This window comes from Mus musculus, chromosome 8, assembly GCF_000001635.26.
Source record: "Mus musculus strain C57BL/6J chromosome 8, GRCm38.p6 C57BL/6J".
In the NCBI taxonomy this organism is placed as follows: Eukaryota; Metazoa; Chordata; class Mammalia; order Rodentia; family Muridae; genus Mus; species Mus musculus.
In genome coordinates this window covers 81,810,947-81,832,218 of record NC_000074.6, presented here as the reverse complement: position 1 = coordinate 81,832,218, position 21,272 = coordinate 81,810,947, and the positions used below count along the sequence as shown (strand labels likewise).

The 21,272-nt window shown below is 37.9% G+C and overlaps 1 protein-coding gene and 1 pseudogene across 17 annotated transcripts in view; both read right to left on the bottom strand.

Moving 5' to 3' along the window:
* Inpp4b (inositol polyphosphate-4-phosphatase, type II) overlaps positions 1-21,272 on the bottom strand; it is a 792,047-nt gene that overhangs the window by 302,094 nt on the left and 468,681 nt on the right. The window contains exon 1 of one of the 17 annotated variants that reach the window (XM_006530862.3): positions 7,016-7,209. The exons of the other annotated variants lie outside the window; for them this stretch is intronic. The gene's annotated coding sequence lies outside the window, so the exon portion shown is untranslated. Of the gene's footprint in view, positions 1-7,015; positions 7,210-21,272 lie in introns of those variants that run through there. 17 annotated transcript variants of the gene reach the window in all.
* Positions 3,863-4,543, bottom strand: Gm17072 (predicted gene 17072; annotated as a pseudogene).

The window sequence follows — 21,272 nt, the reverse complement described above, 5'->3', positions numbered from 1 at the left end:
CTTCAGTGTTGAGACATTCTCTCCCTTTTGGAAGTTTCTATGTCAAAATTGCTGTCAGAGGTCAATGGATGGATATATGTCACAGGCACTGAAAACACTAGGCATCCAATTACTTCAGGTACCCCATACCCAAAGCTTCCTTGTACCACGGTGTTTTCTTGACTTCGGTTGCTCTCTATTTTTAGTGTCTTTGCACATGGTAAGGAAAGACAATATTGTCATAAACATGAAACAATTTCTTTATGGATCAAGTGTGAACATCGGGAAGAGGTGGAAAGTATCACAACAGGGGAAGGGTGTACAGTATTGAAAAAGCCTAGTGCGGTTAAGTGTAACTAATTATGTCACCAGGTCTAGGGAAGCTAGGTCACTGATTCTGTGACTTTAAATAATTTCTGATGAGAAAGTCCCAACTTGGTGGGAACTAAGAAAGAATAGTGTCTCTGCAGGCTAAGTAAACACTAAGTGCACAATCTCTGGAACCAAAGTGACTGATAGTTCAAAGAGAAGAAGAAAGAAGGAGTGAGAGACAGGGTCAAAGAAAGGCAGGGCTGTGGTAATATTGGGCTCACACTGCAGTTAGGAGGGGAAACTCTTGGGTCCTGAGCCAAGAAATGAGGTGAGGTGATCTTTTTCATGCTTCAAAAATAGCATCCAATATGTGGAGAACAGATGGCAATAGCTCAGTAATGGAAGGAGATGAGAAAGAAGCCATTTACAAGTAAGAGGCATAGGACATGATTCTCCTTTTGCTAGAGTGAGGATCAAGCTAGGATTGCAAGTTTTAGGAGACTCACCATAGGGGTCTCCTAAATCTCTTGTTTTCAAATATTTATACAAAGCACATTCATACTGATAGAAACCAACAAGCATATTAAAAGTCCTGTGACTCTAATGACATTCACCATTGAGGAAAATAACACTCAAAGGTCACAAACATGTTCATCATTATTTAAATAACTGTCACACTAAATTGTATGTGGCATGCTCTTTACATATTTATATTGTAGCTATTAAATAATAGCACAGCTCTTAAAATATAGTGATGTTTAGACACATAACCTACAGAAGAAAGGAATTGAGTTCTATTTTAAAAAAAAGGCATTCAGAGACAACCATATATTTATACTAGCCTGTGAAAGTGTAGAATAAGCGTGTTGGTGGAAGGACTTGCATTTTCCGGCCAGAACCTACAGCAGTGGTGAACAGCAAGTATCTGTTGCTTCTGTCTACATTGGGTCCATATCAGCAAGCCAGGGTTCTATGACATGTAACTGCCAAATGGTGTCACACGGGGAAAGACAAAAAGTAAAGGACAGAGCCCACAAGGTTTAAAAGCAAACTCCTCTTTCTAGTAATCAAAAGTCCTATCAACAAGGCTTTGGTGAAAATAAGTGGCTACAGCTGTATGCCTGGCTTTTTACTTAGAGTGAGGAGGCATGCTTCATCTGTGCATCTTTTTAAAAGCACAAGCCTTGTGACATGCTTCCTTCATTGTCTACTGAGCAGGCTCCTCCATGTTTTACAAAACAACAGGCAGTCTGCCACAGATGCACATACACACACATAGGTGCATGTACACATACACACATGCATACAAACAAACACACACACACATAGGTGGGTATACACACATGCACACACAAAAATCAAACACATACACACCCAGCTTCATGTACATACACATACACAGGTACATTTACACACAGAGAGAGAAACACACACACACAGGTGTATGTATACACACATACACATACATGGATGTATATCAAACAAAGCAGGTCAACTTCAGTAAACTATATTTAACAAATGCCTGTATGTCCAAACTTTAAAGTTTTATAAAATATATCTTCTCAGATACTTAAAGATTCTACTATTTCAAAGAAACCACATTAGAAATAAAAAGCTTAACATTGGAAATATTAAGTGCTAGAGATTGTTTGTGTGTGTTTGCTTAAGTTTAGTTTTTACTCAGTGCTTTTCTTGTCTCAGATCTAATGAATCACAAGGAATGGGATTAGTTATCTTAGAGAATTCCAAAATCCAATGCACTGAGCAATGACCACTCATAAGAGAAACATGGAGTGTAGCTACAAACTCCTTTTGACACAGATAGCTTTATATTGCTTTCATTTCTTAAGGCGAATTTTCTTATGTTGCTGTCAAGGAGAAAGTAAAACATCTGAGATAATTGTATTTCTTATTCTCATAGATCAGATGAAGCTGCAGAGAGCAGAGTTCACTGGATTTCATTCTGACCTGTGTCCCCTTCCCCTGTCCTTTTTATATGTTCACTTCATGTTCTGAAAGTTCTTTTTGAGCTTTCAATATTTTATTCAAGTTTTATTTTAAATGATGCTAATTAAAACATTTGAGGGGGAATAGATAATTCCATACAAAATGGAAGACTCTAACATGTATCCATTAAACTGGGGTTAGGGAGAGAGAGAGAGAGAGAGAGAGAGAGAGAGAGAGAGAGAGAGAGAGAGAGAGACAGAGAGAGAGACAGAGAGAGAGACAGAGAGAGAGACAGAGAGAGAGACAGAGAGAGAGACAGAGAGAGAGACAGAGAGAGAGAGAGACAGAGAGAGAGACAGAGAGAGAGACAGAGAGAGAGGAGAGAGAGTAACATAACAAAAGTCAGTTTAGATCCCTAGTGTTGTGTCATAGTGTGACCACAATCACCTCCTCAGTTCAGAGCTGGAGATCACAGAAGCTACATCATATTCTGGTGCAATGTCAAAAAATAAAAATAAAAAAGGAAGAAGAGGAGAAGAACAAGAGAAGGAGAATAAGGGGAGGGGAAAGGGGAGCAGGAAGAGGAAGAAGAGGAAGAAGAAGGAGAAGGAGAAGAAGAAGAAGAAGAAGAAGAAGAAGAAGAAGAAGAAGAAGAAGAAGAAGAAGAAGAAGAAGAAGAAGAAGGATAACAACAACACCAACACCAACAAGAACATTAAGAACAACAAGAAACAACACTACACACAAGAAAATATTAAGTCCTGAATGACTGGCTCTATAATGTCCTCTGCCTCCACTCTAAAATTACACTAAAGAAATAGCTATCCACACCCTGAATAGTATTTTTACTATAAAACAGGTAACTGTTGGGCTAGGAAAAGAACAGGATATGACTATTTGTCTAAAAAGTCCACATCGCATAGGTGTGTATGTGCTTCCCAACAGATAGGTTTGGGAAAACAGGGTTAGATGCTCAAGGAGTCACAATTTCATCTATGGATTCATTGCAGATTTACAAAGGGTCTGGGCACTCCCAGCCTCCATTTCATCTTGGCATCTCTACAGGAACTCTTCCCCAGCAAGTTCTATGGCTAAAAATACCTGGAATGGGATTTCTGCTGTACCTCAAAGTGGGTCAACTTTAGCCAGGGAGCTAATGTGGTATTTCTCAATTCTCAAGTTCCTAACTCACAGGATTAAAAGGTACATTAAAATTTGAAGGTATCTATGTTATAAGATACTTTAAAATTGATGAATGTACAATATTCTTTTACTCTTGAAATTCCAATCCTAGGTCAAGCTTGTGGGTGATAGACTGACATCTTCACCATCCAGCTGAGCCAACAGTGTCAGTTTGATACCTCGATGTAGCAGTGGTTCTCAAACTGTGGGTTGTGAACATTTTGCAGGGGTGGGGATGAGTTGGGAGTAGGTGGGTCCAATGACCCTTTCACAGAGGTTACCTGAGACCATCAGAAATATCGGACATTTACATATCAATTCATACCAGCTATGAATTAGCAATGAATTATAGTTATGAAGTAGCAATGAAATAATTTTATGGTTGGGAGTCACCATGACATGCTCTGCTAAATTATCACATTAGGAAGGTTGATGACTGCTGTTTCAGGGTCTGAGTGTACCCTAATTCAATCAGGCTACTGTTGTTCACTTTGGCTGAAAAGCAGGCATTGGAATTCACCTGATACTTATTTCCAACATAAGTTACTGTTTTCTGCTGCTCAAGCTGACTTGACTCAGACTCCACCTCTGATAAAAGGAGTCACCAAACTGACCCATCATTCAGTCTGATATGAAGCTGGAAATTTGTCCATCTTGTTGCCAACTGTGAAGTTGTTCTGGGTCACTCAGAACTTCAAGATCTCAAAATTCATCTGGTAGCCAGCCAGCTCTCACAGTCAAGCAACAGCATGTCCTAGATGGAGACCCCAGGGATGTCGAAGTCGCATCACAAGTCCAAGTCTTCTACTTGTCTTGATTTTAGCATTTTCCCTAGTGTTAAGCCAGAAGGATGAACCTGAAGATAGCTTCAATAAGCTTGTCTTCCATAGTGATCTTGATATCCAGAGTTCAATGCTAACCAGTATACAGTCTACCTGTACTTGATTTCCAGACTGCCATTTGATGGTCTCCATGTTGGCAGAGTTTGAGCTGATAAATTCCAACCCATTATGGCCTTTGTTTTCAAATCAAGTTTAATTAGGCCAAAGCTGTAGCCCTTGGTGAAGACATTCCTGGCAGACTTGCCAAGATCAGCATATGTGACAGACAAAGCCATCCTCTCAGAGGCAGGATGAGGATTCGATTCTTTGAAAGGTTTGAATATAGTGCTCAAAATGATATTTTAAATCCCCTCTTCACAAACTTCCAAAGAGTCTGAGCTCCCAAGGCAGGTGATAACTCCAAGGAAATATTGTCTTCTGGACACACAGGACAGCTGCACATACAAACTCACAGCAGCTGTGACAGTGTGTACAAAACTCATGCAGCATAAGCCAGACCAAATTCCAGCCAGGAGAGAGGATTGGACACACAGTCTCACCCACAAGACACGGAGTTACTGGAAACTGACAACTGCTGGTAAAGGAAGAGACAATGCCCTAGGGGTGTAGATACTAAGCCTTTTTTATTTTACTTCTTAAAGAACAATGGTAGGTAGTAAATGTTTAACTGTTGACTCTCAAAAGCTAGGATGGAATATTATGAGCTATCTGTTATCTATCTGTAGTATAAACATCTAAAGAAGAGTTATCATACTATTGACAAGAAATTACCAACTATAGGGTTGGGAGAAGTGTGTGATCAGATCTCCAGGGCTCTTACAGCACATTCTAATACCCTAGTATATGATCACATGGTCCAGTGGTAGGGATGTCAGTGAGGTCTATTCATTGAGATTCTGGTGTTTTAGGAGACAGCTGCAGCTACCACAGCCTTTTACATAGAAAAATTGGCATGCAACTACATTTTAATATATAATTTTTTCACCTTATGTGTTACAAGTTAAGATTATCTCCTAGAGGTTAAGAGAAGGGGGTGTGAGGAGAGGGAGCCATGTGGTGATGGAATGGGAGGGGGGGATACTGCAATTGGGATGTAAAGTGAAGAAATAAATACGTTAATTGAAAAAATGATCATGTCTCTGAAACCAATAATTCTAATTAAATTAAGATTCAGTAGAGTGTAGATGTGTAGCTAAGATGTACCCAGAACTATCTTCTCAGAGTCCTAATTGGAGAGGTCTTTTAAAACCAATGGAAACTTTGGTCATGGGAAAGAGACACACACACTGCAAGAATCTGGCTTACTAGAACTGGTCTCATGACATATCTGGGCCCAGGGTCAGTGTTAAGTGTCTTGGCAATGAGTGCTGCATGCTTCAAAATTTTCTCTATCTTTGGAGCATCTCACTAAGAGCTTTGGAAACCACAGTTCATGTTCTTTACCCGTGTTTAGAAAAGTAATCTCACACGAGGTCTCAGAAAAACAAGGAAAAAAATTACCCAGACACTGCCAGTCCACAAATGATTCATAGTTTGTAGGTGAGTGTCAAAATGAATAGAAATATCTTCCATTAAGGAATTTTAAAATGTTTTACCAATTAAAAAGAGAAGTTAGTTTTTGTGTTTGCTTTTTAAATATATTGACTACAGTGATAATATCATTTATAGGAGAAAAGGTAAATTCTAGTGTATCTGATTTACATGTAATTATTCTAGTGTATCTGAATTTGTATAACTAGTCCCAATCTAGCTTTGGTTTTGTTTTATTTCCGTGTGTTGTTTTTTTGCGTGTTTATCAAAGCAAAAACATAGCTTTTGCTTTGTTACTATATTTCAGAAAAATCAGATGATTTTATTAATAATAGAGGAAGAAAATGTATTATCTGTAGTGAGATTATTTATTTATTTATCTTTAAAATAAAGCAGAAAGGGTAACTATCAGTAAACATTTAGAACAGGTTTTGTAAAGAGAGTTAAATGAGTAGCCTTCATAGGACATATCAATATTCAAGAAAAGAACAATGTGATAGAAAAAGTGCTAAATGCTAATTGTGCTATCTGATATCCTTGCCTTTCTGATAGTAAACACTCTTACAGATAGGGAGTAATCTTATTTTCATGTACATTCTCTTATAATTGGTGAATTTTAGCACCTGTCCCTGTATTTGTTGACCTTCTGTATTCATGCTTGCAAAGAGCCTTTTATCCTTAAAAAACTACTTCTATTTGTTTGTATGCATGCATGTACATCTGTGAGCACATGCTGTGTGTGTGTGTGTGTGTGTGTGTGTGTGTGTGTGTGTGTGTGTGTGTGTGTGTGTTCACATTTATGAGCATTTGGGTAGAAGTCAGAGAGCAGTCTGTGGGAGTCAGTTTTCCCCACCACATGAGTCCTGGATACTGAACTCAGTCAGCAAGTTCTTCTTCCCTCTGAGCTATCTCAGCAGCACTTTTTGTCCATTTCTAGATTAGATATTGTATTGTTTGGCTTGTGCTACTAAGTTATGAGTTTTCTTTTACATATTTCTTACATATTTTGCCTATTAACCCCTATTACACACACACAACCACACACACAAACACACACACACAAAACCATTTTTCTAATGTGTTAGACTGCCTTTTCATTTTCTTAATGACATGTCTTTAAATAATAACTAGAATAATTTAAGAAGTCACTACACATTTAGCAAACACAAGCTGATGCCCAATTAGAATTTTTGCTTGTCATACCTCCCAGGAATAGTACTTACAAGTCAAGCAGTTAGTGTTCTGCCTGCTGCTTCCTGGGAAAGAATGCAGGAAAAAAGAATGTCTTTCTGAGGATCTGCGAATTCCCAGAGCAGCAGGAGAAGTTATAAAAAGAAAGGCATTTGACTATTTCCATGGGAACATCTTCATGACTACGTTATCTTTATTAAGGAGTGAAAGAGAAAGAGAGAGAGAGAGAGAGAGAGAGAGAGAGAGCAAGAGAGAGAGAAAGCAAGAGACAGAGAGAAAAGAAAGAAAGAGAAAGAAAGAAAGAAAGAAAGAAAGAAAGAAAGAAAGAAAGAAAGAAAGAAAGAAAGGAAGGAAGGAAGGAAGGAAGAAAGGAAGAGAGAAAGAAAGAAAGAGAGAAAGAAAGAAAGAGCTTTGAACAGCTATCTAAATTTGTGTGGGGCAAAGCATGCTTTTTGCCTAACTTGTAGTACTGGATGGTGTGTGTGTGTGTGTGTGTGTGTGTGTGTGTGTGTGTGTGTGTGTGTGTGTGTGTGTGGTATATGTTTGTGAATGTATGCTTTTATATAAGTGTGTATATGTTTGTGTATGTCTATGTGGCATATCCGTGTATGTATATTTTTGAGTATGTATGTTGTGGTATGTGAGTTTATCAACATGTTTTGTGTATGTGAGCATATGTTTGTGTGTGTGAACCTGTGTGTGTATGAGTGTGTGGTTTGTGAATGTATGTTTTTGTGTATCTATGTATATGTTTGTTTGTGTGTGTCTATGTGTGTGATTGTATGTGTATATTATGTGCTTGAGTTTAGTGCATGAATTTGTACAGCTGCTTTTCCCCTTCTATGTTTACATATTCTCAGTACCTTCATGTCACTGAAATCGGGTCACCAACCAGCCTGCTACTTCCTTTGCCTATTGAGCAGTCTTGCCCACGGTGTGCTGACTTCTCAACCATTCTTTGTCAATGAGCATACCCTTTGCACTTCAGTCATTAACAATAACAGTTTTACTCCTTAGAACCCACTGCTTCCATTCAGTTCTTGAGAAATGTGCTTTGCATGTGGCAGAAGAAACACTGCTGTGAGTCACATGGATACTCACCTGCATTCACCTGTCCTGTTAAGTGTCTGATGTTCTAAATTCTCAAATACTAAAATGAAATCTGGGATATTAAAGCAAAGCCTCTAAAGTCCTTGGAAATCAGGCAAAATTAATAAGAAACTAAAGAACGTGAAGACAGGAGAACCAACTGACTTTTAAATGTGTTTGATCTGTATTTATTGAACAGAAAACTGCATAATTTCTTAGATGAAATTTAATGACTACCCACAATATCAACACAGTGAAACTACTATCTGGGGGAAAATAATGTAGTTTGACCAAAACTTGTCTTAATCTTTTCCCCATAGAGCCCCTGTCTCTGCCACAGAGACAACCGCTGTTCTGAGTAGGGTTTGTCTTTTCTCTAGAGTAATAACACAAACCAATATGCCAGAGGCTAAAGTGTTGGTGTTTGCTAATTATTTGTATACCCAGCAAACCCCACATACACACTGAACATACTATCTGGTTCATACATCTTTTGAAAATTGCTAACATTATCCATACAACTAAGATATCTTTTTACTGGCAGATGTACATTTTTCTGTGACTGTACATAGTGTTCCATTCCTATTGTTTTTGATGGATATTTGATTGCTTTCATAGTATTGATTGCATTGCAATTAAAAATAACCTGATGCTATAAAATTCTTTTGCAAGGGTCTGAGGACCATGTGTAAATAACTTTCTAACAGAGAGACTCAAACCATTACTGCTACAATCTTTCATCCCTCTCAACTGTAACTGGACTTGCTCACAACGGCTTATTTTAAGAATACTTAGTCATATGGAAGTTTCAGGTCTTGATCTGTTTTAGAAATTGTTGGAACTAGTTTTCTTGTCAACTGTGGGTGGGGGATTTCCTCTTACTGTAATTTTAATGAGGGTGTCTGCCACCTGATTATTGGGTATTTGAGATTTCCCATTTGTAATGTGTGGGTTCAAGTTTCCTGCTCTTTTTCCTCTTACAGTTGACTTGCTTATGTTCATCTAGAAGGGTAGTGTATATGTAAATGTTTCTTGTCCCTTGTTTCTAACATTTGTTGTAAAGGCTTTCCTCATTCCATACTTTTTTCTTTTGACTCCTTGTGGTTTTTTGCACCTGGCCCAGAAATTGTGTTTGATAACATTATGACATAGCAAAGCAAATGAACAAACAATAATAAACAATACTGTGCCATCCCATTTATTCCTCTAAAGAATCACTTCTCAAAAGTACATCCAATATCATTCATTCCCCCTGATTCTCTGCCCTAGTAGTGGCCCATCAGTACTTATAGATCCAGTTTAAGCTATATCAGCTCAGAATTGCCTTTGCAGAGGGTTTTGCATTTTTCATCTGTCTCTAAGTTTCCCTTCCATAAAATCTAGATCCTGACTAATATATAAACACATTAATTTTGAGAAATTCATTGTATTAAATTCCACATGACAGACTAACTTTCCAATTTCTCTAATTTGCAATTACAGGCAACTCACAATGTAAATAAAGTAGATTGTGTATGGGGGTGGGAGGTCTAATCATTTGTCTAAGCGTATCCCAGCCAATGAATGCATTAGATTTTTTTTCTTCCTTTCAAATTCAATAAAACAAGGTTCTCAGTGCCTAAATTCCTCATCAACACCAATTGCTTGGTGCTTCACCAATCATGAAGAATTTGCCCTTCCACAGCCTGTATCAAGAGATACAGTCTTCCCTTTGGCTCTCCATATCCCTGGCTTGCCCTCCTCTGTTTTGCTTTCTGTGTCTGGAGCCTGATCCCTCAAGACTCTATCAAAGGGGTTTCTGCTTTTCTAAGGTGTGTTACACCAGAAAGGATCCTGACAGGAGAACAAAACATCCCTAGGGAAGCTTGAATTTGAGATGCAGAATGTCCTGTCTTCCTTCCTGCTAAGTGGCTTCTGGCTGGCTGTGTGCAGTGTCCTCACTGATACCTGCTGCTCAGTTCTCTCTGTGTATTTCCTGGAACGTCTTTCCTTCAGACCCAGGAGTGCTAATGGCTATACTGTTTTATCAAACCAGGTAACTGCAGTGCTCCACACTTCCACGTCGAAACAGTCCCTTTGTAAATTAACTCTCAAGGAATTATTCTCATTTGTGAGTGCCATCTGTTTCCTTTTGGTACTCTGGCTGATACACATTTAATAGCCATGCATGTATAAAAGAGAGAACCAAAACAAAGTGTTAAGTGTTAAGGTGCATTGCCATGATAACTGCTCTCTCTGGCTCATGGGTAAAGGATACAGAGGCATATATGTTCTTTTCTGAGGAACTCAGAGAACAGTCAAGAAGCTCATCATGCTGAGCTTTGGAGATGTATGGAATAATGAGAACAAAGTTATCCATCTCTCTAGAAGAACAGGTGCTCTCTACCAGGACTGGGCTATAGACAACAGGCTTTGACTGACAGCTGAATTTCATGCTGTCATGTGTGGAAAGCACTGTCTCTTTACAGTCCCTTGAATCCTCTTGTTAAGTCACCACCATACTTTGAAACTAAAAGGAGAGATTACTATAATTCATTTTACTTCATGAGCTATAAACTTAATCTTAGCTATGAACTGAATTCATAAAATTTCTCCCTCACTGTTTTTTCTTTCTTCCCTTTGTCAAAAATGATGAGACAGACATTCTTGATGTTTATTCATCAATTATATATTCCAGATTATACCACTCTGAGTATTAAATATTAACTGCCTGCCCCCATTTAGTAGCTCACACACAGCTAGAAGGCAATTATTAGTCCCTCAAAGTAAAATTATTATTAGAAATGTAAATAAATGTACATCAGGATGCTGTGGGAAAACAACATTTTTTGGATATGGATGTCTTCTTACTGTCCAGTATTTATAGGCCACAAGTAGACATGACTCCATAATAAGATGTAATTAATACTATAGGAACAGTGTTTCAATTAATACAGCCTGTTGAATGAAATTAGCAGTTGGAAATATGCATACTATCTCTGTACAGGGTAAAAACTGTGAGGTACTCTCCTCACTGGGCCCCTTTAGAAAAGGTGGCCTAGCTGTCCCATGACAGGTGAGAAAGGCTTAGCCCAAGGTCCTCTGGCCCCCCATACATCTGCTTCTGCTGCTGATGGATGGAAAGGGCAATAGAGAAACTAGTGCCAGACAGCATCTCCCGAATGCATCAGGGTTTCTCGCTTCCTTCAGCCTACAGTAGCAGGAAACCTCTGGCTTTATACTGCTCTATAAGTAGCATGATCTGATGACCCCTACAACATAGATGTAAAAACATGAAGGATCTGTTAGTAACAGGCCATCAGGTTCCATCTGGGTTAAAAATTGGCTCTTCAAGCTTTGTCAATCTTTCTTCTGAGATAGGACCAGACAACTACACCCTAAGAACTTAACTTCCACCCATTAAACCTTCATAGTTGGATCACTGCAGTCCAGAAAACAGCGTCATTATTCACTAATGATTCTGAAGGTAAAAACTAAGTTATATTTGTAACAGATAAGAACTACAAAAAATTTTGATAGTGAATATTTAAATATACTTATTTGACAGTAAAGCTACCTTAGACATTCCTTTGCTAACATTTAACACTTTAGAGATAGCTAAAATGGGTCTCTTTTTGAAAATGCTAGTTAATATTTAAGTCCAATGTCATGTTCATATTTTAAATATAAGATATGATATGAAATATACATATTTTATTTAGGTTCAACTTTTCATTTATCGAAGTTTTATTACTGAAGTTCTTTTTGCGTTCATTTTTTTTAAAGTCTATCAGAATAGGTAGAGATAATATCCTTATGGGGTTGTATTGGATTTAATTGTGTTCCATAGAGATCAGGGAATATATTGGTTAATACACTGTATCAGTTATTTTTCTCATTGATAGAACGAAACACCAAAAGCAATATCAAAGAGAGAAAGGCTTTGCTTTGGTTTACAACTAGAGGAGTGCAGCCCATGGTAAAAGACATGGCAGCTGAGGGGTGGAGATACTGGTCACATTGCATCAACAGGCCTGAAGCAAAGAAAGAAAATAAGGGTTTTATACTATGAAACATCAAGGCCTGCTTTTCAACTACCTATTTCCTTCAGAAAGGTCCCACCTACTAAGCTTCTTAAACATTCCAAAACAGTGCTTCCAGCCGGGGACCAAGTATCCAAACACATGATCCTATAAGAGATACTTTGTTTTCAATCTGCAACTGGTAATCACATTTAATAAGGGGAAATTTAGCTGTAATCAGATCTGTGTGGCTATGATTAATTTATTTAGTGCCAAAGGTAGACCAGATCTTTTATGATCCTACAGATTAACTGTCCTCTCAAATCCTCAGTATCATTGGTCCACATAATTTCTTTGTCTTGAGTGTGGACAAGATTTGCGTCTTGCTTCTAATGTAGAATACAACAAAGGTGATGTGCTATGACTCTTTTTTTTTTCTTTTTGGTTTTTTGAGGCAGGGTTTCTCTGTGTAGCCCTGGCTGTCCTAGAACTCACTCTGTAGACCAGGATGGCCTCGAACTCAGAAATTTGCTTGCCTCTGCCTCCCAAGTGCTGGGATTAAAGGTGTGCGACTCTTTCTAATGGCCACACTGCATAGAAACTCTGATGGATGTCATCTTTATAAAGCTTAATATTCTGATTCAGTGGGATGGGCCTAAAGGCTGTCTTTCCAGACTCAGAAAAGCTCAGATTGCAAGAAACTGCAAGTAGCCTCCAACATCTGAGATGACCTCAAGTCAAAAGGTAGAGAAAGCTGGAGTTCTTATGCAGGCAAAAGACCTTCGGGGTCTACAGCAAGACTGACCAAAATGGGAAAACCACGGCTCTTGTCCAGCTGAACTGCAAGACAAGAAGGAAATGTGTCCAATACTTTTATTCTAGCCTTTGAGGCCCCAGAAAAAGAACTCAATAACGATAAGTCTGGACCTAGAGGAATTCAGAGATAGTAAATATGTGTGGTGGGAAACTACTGAATTTGGGTTATTATACATTTCTTTATCCTCAGTTCCTTTCCATGTAAAATAGCAATGTTTGGATCTTCTGGATTAGTTGTGGGCACTAAGTGAAATAATTAAATTTCTAAAGAATACACATAATTGTCTTAGGAAGATATGAACTCAACTAAGGTTAATAGTGAAGATGGAATCAAGAAGGATAATGATTAGCTAATAACTTAACGGACTTAACTGAATTTTATTTGACTTTTCAAACAGTCCAAAAACAAGCTAGAAAGTCAGGAGAAATTGTCTTAAGGCAGGCTCCTGTGTCCTTGCAAGCCTTTTCTCCATCCTGACAACAATCGCCCACCTCTAAGGCACAGTTTCCCTTAGTAACTTTGTACGGTGAAGAAGAAGAAATCTATTTTAAGCTTACAACAGCTAAAGCCATGTTTGGAACATAATCACCTCTTCTGCCAAAATGTAAGAATTTTTCCATATTCGTACAAGAGGATAAATTAAAATTATAGAGAAATATTTATAACAAAAACAATTTCACAACACATAAAATTTTCAAAATAGGCTTCATCCATTTAGAATAGAGAAATCCCATTGCAAAAGACCTCATTTTCTTTAATAGTCATGTGAACTGGATTGCTTTCAGTCTGAATCTCTGAAAGTGAGCTTTATTTATTACTCTCATTTTAATTTCAGATCACTTTAATTACCAATAAAAAGCAAGCACCAATACAGAATGGGATATTACTTATGTGGATGTTTTTAAAGCTAGAATAGATAGTGGCCTCATTCCAAATGTTCTATAAACCATTTTTATAAGTAAAGTATTATCATAAAAATTTTGTAAAATCTCTTTTACTAGTAGAGAAAAAGCAAAACCAAAGAGTGGTTAGTGTTTTAAAGAATGAAAAAAAAAAAAACCAGAATATTTACTTAAACCTGTAAGTGCCATCCACACCTCAATTTAGTTACTAGAATCACAATTGTGAATATGAAGAACCTCATTAATACATTTTCAGTGCAGACACACTAGAGAACATTTGAATATTAGCAGCATCAGAGCTGATGTAAAACAGTTCTGTGGTCCCGATTTATCACTCTGAAGCCAAGAGGATGCTTTGCCATACAACCAGATGAACAATAACATGTAAAGTACTCTTCTGACTGGTGAAGTCTACAGGGATCTCAATAACTTGTAACTCAATAACTTTATAGCCCACCCCATTTCATGCTGACAAATATACAGATGTTCAAGAGATGGAGGAAGAGACAAGGACAGAGCATTTTTCTAATGGATAATAATACAGTCCTTTGCTTCTGAGTTCACATAAATCCCCATACCTATGAAAGCTTTTAAAACGATCCTGAATGTTTATAATAAATCAAACTAATATAAATTGGTCTTTCACTAAACTTGGAAATTGGAGTTTTGCCTATGTTTTTATTAATGAATTCTACAGGCAGAGCTGCTGCCTGGTCTGATAACTAACTAACTAACTAACTAACTAACTAACTAACTAACTAAATACGAGAATTCTAAGTCACGCAAAATGCCTTTTATGCCCATTTTTATTTACCCTGCACTCTGATTTATATACCTTCTCATCAACTGGAATGCTAACAATGTTTAACAATTACCCATTTTTGATAGCTCAGCCACTAACTGCTTGTAAATTTGGTCAGACTATTTAATGTTTTTTGACCCTTTGTCTCTACAAACATCAAGGAATAATGTCCTTCATTCTTTATCCTGAGATAGGGAAGACTCAGAAGCAATACAGCATGAACACACTTTGAAAAATATAAATATATCATATTATTATTAATATTGATATAGCATCTCTGGACATTGGCCCATTGGGTGTGACTGTTGTTAGTTCATAAACTGAATTTAGCAGCATTTATTAGCAATGGCTCTTTTGTGCTTTCAGGATATCACTATTTAGTAGTTGGCAGACTTTGCCTATATTTTCTAATAATGATTGTAAATTGATTTTATTCATACTTTATAAAATAGTCCCTCTCTTGCAGCTAAAGAGGAACAACCACAGGAATAGCAATCTGATGGTTCCTTCCTCTGCAAAGATTTCTTAAGTAGCTAGGAGTTCTAGGCAGATCTAAAATGTAAAACAAATGACTATGGGGCGCACACACACACACACACACACACACACACACACTTGCATATGCATGTGTGAGCACTCACATGAGCATGCACAAAATCTAAGCAAAAATAGATACGCAATTCAGTTATATTCCAAATAGAACAATAGTAAATTCCCAACATAACAATAGAAACCTACATTTGAATTAATTTACAATTATTAAAAATACTGAAATTATTAAAGAAAATAAGTGTTTTATATTGCATAGATATTAGGAACAATAATTATCCACTTCCCTACCTTTCTCAATATTTCTCATTTTATAGTGTACAACTAACTTAGCAAGCTAACCTCTGGAAAGTGTTGCCCAGTAATTTGGACAAGCCTTTTCATCTCAGATGCCCTCCTCAGTTCACTGACACAGGCAAACAGCTCTCTGTCTTTCTCAGGAAGTCATGAGCACATAGTCACAACAGGAAAAGGATCTCCAACTCACTGCCTGTCCTTATTATTCTGGCTTGGGCATTTAATTTACAGAGACACCATTTTTGTGGCCTAGAAGTTTATGAACTAGGAATCCATAATGCCTTTATATTCCCTTGCAGGAGAATCTACCTGCAGATGCCCTAATTATTAAATCCACACTAACACTCTAACACTGATCATTATCTGGTTCCATTTCACTTCCCATCCTTTTGACTCCTGCCTTCTGTTACACTCTGCAATTTGAGGTGATTTGTGAGAATAAGATAGCATATAGATAGAAACATATGCTAAGTATTTTCTAATACAAAATGCCATGAAATAATAGAAACTGAACTGAGAGCATGAAACATAGCATTCTAATCATGTGAGAAAGATTTTTTTTTTAAAAAAATGCCCTCATAAACCAAATTAGATGCCAAATAAACAGGAAGTGAAAATTTTTATCTGGGTGAATAATGATAATCAACAATGGTAGATCAAAGCCAGGGAGAGAAAAGAATGAGGATTTGCATTTATAAAACGTTAAAAGGCAGATTTTGGATCTGTTAAAGAAAAATGTGCTTTCCTAAATATGATTTCTGTTCTCACAACTCAGCAAATTTAAAAAAATTGGAGAAATACCTAGTAAAGCAAGTCACTGCTATCTAAATCACTATTTGCTGAAATCAGAGCCCACGTTTCAAGTCATAAACTGGTACACTGGGTAGCTTAAATGCGGGATTAGGACAGTCCAAGAGGAGAACAACTTCCCTCAATCAGAATCGTCTGAATCTGACTCAGGGAACGTGCACCTGGAGCCATTTATTCTCCCATTGACCAGGTTCAATTTCACAGCTCATCTGGATTTCATTAGATGCCAGGCTTGCTTGGAAATCTGCAATTGCTTTAATTTTCTATTTCACTTTGTGAACATGAAGCCCAGTCCTCCCTTGTAGAAATATTAAAACAACCTGTCTTTAAAGTAATGTGTAGTCTGAAAGTGCCTTGCTAACCAATTAATCTTTAATATGATAAAAATAGGTTGACTAATGACATTTCCCTTCATCTGATTCCATCATAAATGCCACTCTATTACAAACTTCTATGGTAAATAATGGTTTTCTTTGGAAAAAGGGAACAAGTTAAGTGGGAGCTATATAAAAGTGTATGTTACTTAACTTTCAAATTTAATTAATATTCACAAGTACATATTGAATATCTACCTTGTTCCTGTCTTCTGGAATGGGAATTCTTCAACTTTCTGCTGTGTAAATATGAGAGTTGTAAAAAAATGAGAACACACGTGATTTCAGTTTTCAGAAGAAAATACTACATATATTCAAAACACTTGATTAACCTTATTTGGCCAGTGCTCTGAGAAAAACCCTGGTCCTTAGTTTTCCTCTATGAGAGGTACTATCACCTGTCAGCATGTAGCCTTCTGAGAAGTCTCAGGTCTCCTTTGTACAGGGTTGTTTTGATGCTTTCTTTGATCTGGTATCTGCTTGGGAACACTGAAGATCCTGTTCCCCAATTGGTTCTTGATCCATCATTAAAAATGCTAGCAGCCAAGGAGCTGGGCAGCATAGGTCGGACTTCCAGTTTTCCCACTGGCAGGCTAGCAGATGCAAAGGAAGGAGAAAGAGCCACTAGCCACGTGAGATCTCAAGTGGAATGGCCCTCTGCTGCTTCTGTGACTGGGCCTGGGGTAGCAGGCAGGAAATTAGAGAGCAATGAGCTGAGGGCAGATTTAGGGTACTGAGCTAGGACTAAAAGTAACTTAGCAACCAAAGTTGAGGGCAGATTTGGAGGTGTTGAGCTGAGAATGTAAAGAAGAGCACAATAGCCAAGGAAGGCTTAGCAAACCCGGCCATTGAGCTAAAGCACATCAAAAATAAGCTAATGTGTGTGTCTTTCGTCTGCAGATACAAGGGAAACCAGGCAGGGCTGAAAGCTGTCTGACACACACAATAAAGATTGGAGAAAGTAAATTAAATACTTACTTGCACATCTTCCGGGGTAGGGAAGTGTCCAATAAAATTAACCTTTTTATTTTTATATGCACTAAGATAGATGCTGCTATTGTCACTCAATTGTCAATTTGAGAAACTTAAGACGAAAGTTAGTAAATTTCAATAAAATTTATTTAAATGATCCATTAATAGAACTATCCAAATAAATACATTCTGAATGAAGCACTACAACAATTTTCTGGTATCATGAACATAGACAACTGCAATGGAAATACAAAGCACTATGACACTGGGGAAGATTGAAACTGATGAATACTTTCACCTTGATTTAGCTATACTTAAACAAGGGTGGTTAATAAAAATGGGAGTATCTCCCAGAAAACACAGAGAAGCAGGGTTCCAAGTCCTAGTTTGAGGTTCACTATCCTCTTTATATGTCACAATAATTTATCAGTACCTTTAGCGAAATGAAAGAGGAGACGACTGTGAGGTGTTATATTTTTTTTAAATCTCTTGTGTTCTAAGAGACTGACACTTTTTTCTAGACCTCACAGCCAGAGTTAATACTACACTATGAGTTCACTTACGATTTAAGACTGCTATCCCATTGGGTTCTCAGTTGTTTGTTTAACCTGCCATTAAGAGACCCTGGGAACCACCAGCCTTACCTGCCTGGATTCCTCTGTGTAATCAGCTCTACCACCTAAGCTAATGACTAATTTTAATTTTAAATTGTGTATTCATCTATGTCCCTGACCCAGAGAGCAATGCATATGGATATGTGTGAGTGTTATGGTAATAGTTTGCTGAAAACAGCAGACAGAGTGAAATTGACCTTATCCAACAAATATCTACCATAAATATTGGGGAAAGCATATGGAAGATGCTTGATAACACAATGTTTGCAGTAGTGAGTTCTTTGGGGTCAGTTGAAGTAAATAACTTAATCCCTTGTTTAAAAAGCAACTGTTAAAGATTTCTGTAAAGCATCATTCCTCTCCCATGTGGTAGTCTCTCTGCCGTCCAATAACCGGAGAACAAAGTTTTTGTTAAGAGACTCACTCAGAGCAAACACAGACAGGTTACAGAAAGGCCAGCTACAAACTACAGACAGATGGAAAGCATAGGGAGAAATGGAAAATTCGAACTTGGACTCACTCTTGGGCAAATGAACCCAGGAAGAAGTCTGAAATTTCATCCCTTAATTTGACATGGAGGGTACAGAGACCTGTGATTCTGAGAAGGTTAACAGGACATGAGAAACACCATAACTCCAAATGCTGTCCTTTAATTATGAAGCAACAGGCACAATTATGTGACTGTAAAAGACCATGGAAAGCAAAGATACTCTTAGGTCCATCTTGGGAATAATAGTCTTCCATCCTGAAGTCTTAGCTTATGATACAGCAGAGGGTTGAGACCCACCCTACCCCTGTTTCCCGAGGGGATACCAGAAAGTCTGTACATTCATCAATCATAAGTCAATTATTTTCTATTAATTGTTTTGACTGAAGGTGAAAATAACGTGGCAATATTCACCTACTTAAAGAACTCAAGGCATTAGCATACAGATGTGCCAAGATAAGGTTTGATCAAAAAAAAGGTATTTCTGAAATATTTTCCTTTACAGGATAAATCAGATTAGTAATCAATTAGGAGTTAAAATCAGGTTTGCATCCATCACCAGCAGAGAATGATGGAGGAGAAGCATGGAATCAGTAGATGGAAGGCCTTTTGAATATCTATCTCTTTCTTACTTTCCTTTGCAATACTGGGGTTAACCCAGAATGTTAGGCATAAGAGACACATTTTTTTTTCCCCAATGAGCCAGGGCCCTGTTCAAATAATTCACAAGTGTCAATCTAGAATATAAGAACTAACTTCATCTTTCTAAACAGGAGTTTGATGATGGGCTAATTCAAGCAGTAATACTTCCTGCCTGCAGACCAGAAGTGGCCTGACTCAGGACAGCTATGCCTAAAATATCTCTAGTAAGGAATCCACAAAAGAGCAGTTCCCTGTAAGGCCACAGCAGGTCACCAGAGTAAAGCCATATTGTCCCCTGAGCCCCCAGAGTTCTCTTCACTGCCTCCTCCCAGGCAAAGCTACTCTGTTGGTGCTCAAAGGGGCTAAAAAACATTCACAGCCTGGGGATGCTGCAAACTGAAGGGTTGCTGAAGAAGCTGGTATTTAGCTCTCAGCCTTGCCAGCATCAGGAGTGGAGCAGCTGTGAGTTTTCCAGGGTTTTTTATTTTATTTTTTCAATTTTTTTTTACAACTTCTTCCCTTCAGCAAGAAAGATTTGTTGTTTCCCTGCCAGACTCCTGCTACATTTGTCTGTTTATTAGCTTAGCTGCATACTCTGTCTAGTAGCCAAGATCGTCATGGCGATAGCCACTTGTTTACAATCTGTGTTTAAATAAATTAACTCCCAGTCAATTATCAGCTACATATCTTTATTTCAATAGAAACTCCGACATCACAGAAGACAGGCCTCTTAGTGGAGGTAATCCCAGACAACAAGAATGACCAGCACAGAAGATGAAAGGAACATTGCAGGACCATTTCCCAAATCAAAGGAAAAAGAAATCTATTGTAAAAAGGGATGTTATTTTCACAGTTTCCCTCCCTCCACCCTCCCTCCTTCCCTCCCTCCCTCCCTCCATCCACCTTCCCTCCTCTCTTTCTCTCTCCCTGTAAGCAAGGTTGCTAGGAATCCAGATCTACTTTTTCATAGCAATTTAGCACCACACGATCCTGCAGATCTTTAGCTGAGTCAAAGGACTATCATCAAACTACTTAGAAAGACAGCAAGATTTAGACTAGCAGTCACAGGGATTGGTTCTTATCTCTTACAGAGACAAAAGACCAGTTCTCTAAAACATGTGAAGCACAGGCTTCTTTATATCATTAATAGTTTCTGAAAATATTCAATAATTTCTTACAATGTCTTTGAAGAAAATGCATGGGAGTAAAAAGGAATATAGAAATCACTCTATCAATCTGGTATTATAAAATATTTTCCATAACTGTTACACCCTCATTAATGTATTTATCACTACTTTATAATAGCAAAATAAGCATATTACTCACAAGCCATTGAGCCTCAACCATGAGTAGACCTCATGTGATGTAAACACTGGTTAAGTACTATTGGGAACCTTTCTGACAACATTGAAGTCATTTAAGAATACCTATTCCACTGTTATTTTTTCAAGATTTAAGAGAGCTAGAATGTTAATGCTTACAAAATTATGGTTTTACTCTCAAGATTAAATTTGCATTTCTTGTTGCAAAGCATTTTACCAATCTTCTCAATCTAAGCTCCAAGTCCAGAATGGAAAGAAGGGCCTGAGACTCCCCAGATTATGTTTCCACTGTCACAACTGTTTCTTCTTTAGGCTTTCTTAATAGGGAACGTCTGTAAACACTGAAAGATGCTGTCTCTCTCTCTCACTGATCACCCTTCTGCCTGTCCTCCCTGCAGTGGCGCTGAGACCACCTGGCAGTATTTCCAGCGCTGCAGCACTATTCCAAACCTGCTAGGGCCACCCCTGGGCCAGCCTTTCCTGCTCCCTATGTGAAGTCTTTGCTCTCAGGCCTCAGCCAGGGTTACTGCCAACACTCATTGGATATCAGTTAAAGCCAACTCCACTGGTCATTTCCTTCCAAAGTCCAAGTGTTGGTAGTGTTTCCTGTT